Source organism: Sarcophilus harrisii, chromosome 2 (assembly GCF_902635505.1).
Source record: "Sarcophilus harrisii chromosome 2, mSarHar1.11, whole genome shotgun sequence".
Taxonomy (NCBI): domain Eukaryota; kingdom Metazoa; phylum Chordata; class Mammalia; order Dasyuromorphia; family Dasyuridae; genus Sarcophilus; species Sarcophilus harrisii.
In genome coordinates, this window is record NC_045427.1 from 193,652,345 (window position 1) to 193,657,421 (window position 5,077).

Here is a 5,077-nt window from a genome sequence, read left to right on the forward strand (position 1 = left end):
CAATGTACAAAGAGTAAAACTAGGGTGTTCTACCTGCGTGTTTTATTTCTAGTTCTATTCTTTACACTTCTTCCAATGATAGTGGGTTGAATATAGCAAAGCCATTTTCAGAGGATGGAAGGCGGAGGAAGGGAATAAACATTTATGTGCCTATTACATGCCAGGTACTGTGCTAACAGCTTTACCAACATCATCTCATTGGATACTCACAACAACTTGGTGACATAGATAATGTTATTATCCCCATTTTGCATTTGAGGAAATTGAGGCAAAAAGAAACTAAGTGACTTGACCAAAATCATACAGCTAATAAATGTATGGAAGAAGGAAATGAGACTTGTTAACAAAGAGAACATACCACACCATCTAATACTGGGTAGGGCCTGAGGAATCTTGAGATCTAATCCTCATTCTGCCATCAACTTACTGCTTTATCAGTCTGTGATTCTGTATCTCCAAATCCCTGAAAAGTAATGAACCAGGCTGTCTATTAATCATCTTTACACAAAATAATAGTGGTTAAAAAGTCTAAAATGGAAAGCAGTAGAGAGCCAATGAATAATAATTATAAAATCCTCTGTTTGGCTTTTAAAGTCTTTCACAGCCTGAACCTTTTCTACCTTTCTAATCTTTTCCACAGGGATCCAAGGATACTGACTTTCTTCCTGTTCCTTGAACAAAACATTCCATCTCCACGCTTTTAACTGAGCACTGCCATTGACTATACACATGCTTGGAATTCTCTCCCTCCTCATCTCTGTCTCCTAACTTCCCTAGCTTCTTTCAAGTTTCAGTTAAAGTCCCATTTTCTACAAAAGACCTTTTTTAGGTCTTGCTCTTAGTACCATCCTTCGGTGACTATCCCCCCATTTATCCAGTATGAATCTTATTTATACACAGTTGTGTACATGTTGTCTCTTCCACTGGACTCTGAGCTCCTTAAGAGCAGGAATTGTCTTTTACTTTTCTTTGTATTCCTAACAATTAGCACAGGGCTTGGCACATGTTAAGTCATTTTTCAGTCATGATCAACTCTTTGTGACTCCATGGCAAAGATACTACTGCGCTTTACCATTTCCTTCTCTAGTTTATTGAAGAACTGAATCAGAGTTAAGGGACTTGCCCATGGTCATATAGCTAGTAAGTGTTTGAGGATGGATTTGAATTCACAAAGATAAGTCTTCCTGACTCCAGGTCCAACACCTAGCTGCCTGCTTAGCACATAGTTAAGTGCTGAATGAATGCTTTTTCATTCATTCATTCTTTGGAAAAAAATACTAATTTAGTTTTATTATAGAATTAACTTTGGCAAAAGTTAATAAATGTACCAAATTATTACATTTATTGTCATAATTTTCAAAATAAATTTAAATCAAGATGTAAAATTAAACTGCAAATATTTATTCCCAGAAAAATCACAGTAAGCTAACTCAAGGAATTGTACATGTAGAAATTTATAGTTCTACTGAATAGATAATAACTTTTAAAATGTAGCAGAGTGGGTCATGGAGAGGCATAGTATTTTTATATTTTTGAATTGTTAGTGGTGAGAAATATAGTGAAACTGGATGCATAAATAATTCGTATGTAGAATAGGTTTAGTAGGGCTGATAGAGAGTTGCTATTGTGATGTTACCATTGGTGATTAGTTCTTGTAGGATGAGTCATTTAGGTATAAAGCCAGTATTTCCCTAGAAAATTTGAACTTAAATGGACCTTTAAAGTCATTCTCATTTCACCCATCCATTATTAATTCATCTATCCATTCATTTACTTATTTAATAAGTATTAATTTGATTTTAAATTTCACCATCTTGCTAGGAGGCAAAGAAATAACAATCTGCAAGTCACTCAGAAGAAATAACATAGAAATTATCCTTTAAAACACTTCAAGGCAGTAGAGATGTAACATTAACAAAGTTAATTCTTTTTTCCAAAATCCCTTTAAATGTCAATATAGTCCAAAGCCTTCCCTCCACCAGCTGCTTTGAAATCACAAGACCATCCTAGGTCTCCCAGGAGGCTTTCATTTATCTTCCTGGCACATAGAGTTAGTTCTTAATGGGAAATGGTACTCAAGAACAGGCTCTGCACAAAGCCAGAGCAATGGACAACATCTTATAGGAATAGAGATAGGAGTGTTATCTTGCCTGAAACTTAGGGACAGGCTTTCTTGATGTTTGGCACTCAGAGCATAAGCTTTCTTTTTAAGTTATCTGATCCATTTTGCAGAAGTTTCTGAAATCAGGAAGGAGGTAAGGAAGAAATAGAATATGGGAGGAATGTTGATAATGCAGTACTAAGGAGATAAGAAAGAGTTACTAGCTTCTACTTTCAGGAGTTATATCTTCCTTTATTAGTCTTTCCCTTCAAGGCTTTCACATAATAGAAACCTTGTATCTTAAACACTTTATAGACTTTCACATACAGCATCTCATCTGATTCTCAAAACAACCTGCCCAGGAAGATAGGACAAGTAATAGATAGCAATAGCCTATATTTCCATGGTACAGTGCCTAACATAGTAAATATTTAATAACAATTTGTTGATTGATCATGTTAGTCCTTTAAAGTTCATAAACTTCCTGTTATACAACAATCCCATGAAAGATGGCATATATGTATGACAAATTCTATTTTATAGATAAAAAAAACTGAGGCTAAGAAAGGTGAGTTCCCAAGGTCACACAATTAGGAAATATCAGAGCTGGTATTGATAGAATCATACAATCATAGATCATATAAATTTACATCTAGAAGATATCTTAAAGATGATATAATCCATCATTACCATCATCGTTGTCTCATAATATTTCTAAAATGTTTTAAGAATTGCAAAACACTTTACATATGTTAATTCATCTATTTCTTAGAAAAACCCTGTGAGGGTAGGTGTTGGTATTGTTCTCATTTTACAAATAAAGAAATTGAGGATGAAACAGAGACTGTTGAAATAAAAGGCTGGAACAGAATCAAATATGCTTCATTTAAAATAAAAAAGGAAGGGAAAGCAATCATGATCTCAGAGAAAGCAAAAGCAAAAATAGATCTAATTAAAAGAAATAATCAGGGAAACTACATTTTGCTAAAATCCAAAAACAGGCAATGAAATAACATCCAAAAAATTTACAAGCAGGTTTTTCTGATAAAAACTTCATTTCTCAAATATATAGGGAACTGAGTCAAATTTATAATAACAGTCATTTCCCAATTGAAAAATGACTAAAGGATTTGAACAGGCAGTTTTCAGAGCTATCTTTAGTCATATGAAAAAATATTCAAAATTATAATTGATCAGAGAAAAGCAAATTAAAATAACTCTGAGATACCACCTCAAACCTATGGGAAATGACAAATGGTGAAGAGGATGAGAAAAAAATAAGTCCATTAATGAGCTAATATTGTCCAGCTTATCTTCAGAAGGCAGATCTAACAACAATGGGTAGCAGTAAAAGATAAAGACAAATTTAGAATTGCTATAAGGAAAAATTTTCCAATGACTAGAGCTACTCCAAAGTGTTATGGATGACCTTGAGATATACTGGGTACTCCAACACAGGAGATCTTAAACAAAGGTTGCATAATGAGACATCAGATATACTGTGGAAGCAATCCTCTTCATTTGGGGATTAGACTAGATAGCTTCAGAGGTTCCCTCTCTTAGTGTTCCTGATTCTGTGATTCTATCACTAAATGATCTCCAAGGTTTTAACTATTTCTCAATCTTAAAATCTGCTTATCATCTATGGTTTTTCTTCTCTGGATCTGTTTCCTGTTCCTATAAAATGAAGAGGATAAATTAATTCTCCAACTCCTCATCTCTATCTCCTGCCTTCCTTAGTTTCCTTCAAGTCTCAGCTAAAATTTTATCTTCTGTAAGAAGCTTTTCTTGAACCCCCTTAATTCTAGCTCCTTCCCAAATTAATTATCTCCATCTTATCCTATCTATCTCTTTTTTTGTACAGAATTTTTTCATACCCATTAGACTGTAAACTTCTTGGTATTACCAGTACTTAGCATAGTGTTATTCACTGACAAGGACCACATGCTACAGAGCTAGTCTTTCATTTCCAAGACATTCCAAGTTATATTTCCAAGGTATAACACTAAACTAACATGGTATATATTCTAGTGAGGAGACAGAGGAATTATAAGAATTTTCAGACAATAAATCATTCTACATTCTATTCTACAGAATAGAATGATTTTTTAAACAATAATTATCTGTTTGTTTTAAAACTTTCCATATGGAATATTCATCTAATTTCTGGAGGATGGGAATATTATTATAGATGATCCAAAAGGGAATGGAAAGATTTATAATGGGTACAATAAGTCTACAGCATATTATCAATGATGACATATTTCTAAAGACATCATCAAGGATATAAAAGGATATGAAACAAGAATAAGGGTTAACAGATAGACAGCACTGGTGTTCCATTGGCATTCATGAAGTATTAAAAGAACAAAAAGAGTGACTCTAGTATAAATAGGATTTAACAGAAAACTAAGTCAAGATTTATCCAGGATGAGAAGGTATAGATAGATTTTGATATGCATTAGAAGGAATTGTTCTTTACTTGTTCTGTAGTTATGCCTGACTCTAGTGACTCCATTGAGAGTTTTCTTGACAAAGATATTGAAGTGGTTTGCCATTTCCTTCTTCAGCTTATTGTATAAATAAGGAAAATGAGGCAAACTGGGTTAAATGACTTTTTTCAGGATCATACATATGATAAAATATCTGAGATCAAATTTGAACTTAGGTTCTCCTGATTCCAGAGTCAACATTCTATTCACTGTGCCACAGCAAATGAGATCACAGATCTCCCAAGAAATTGAATTCCATGGAAGTCTTAATACTCTATAGAAATCCCCCTGCATCCTCAGTGATACATAAAGGTCAACTTCTTTAAATTAACAGTTATGACCAGGAAATAGAGACAGAAGTATGCAGTAAAGGAGAGGAATAAGAGAAGAAAAGCCCAAGTATTACACTAGTATCCACTGAAAGAATATTAAGAGAAACAGAGGCAGGGCTCTAGCATATTCCACATAGCTTCTCTGCAGGGTT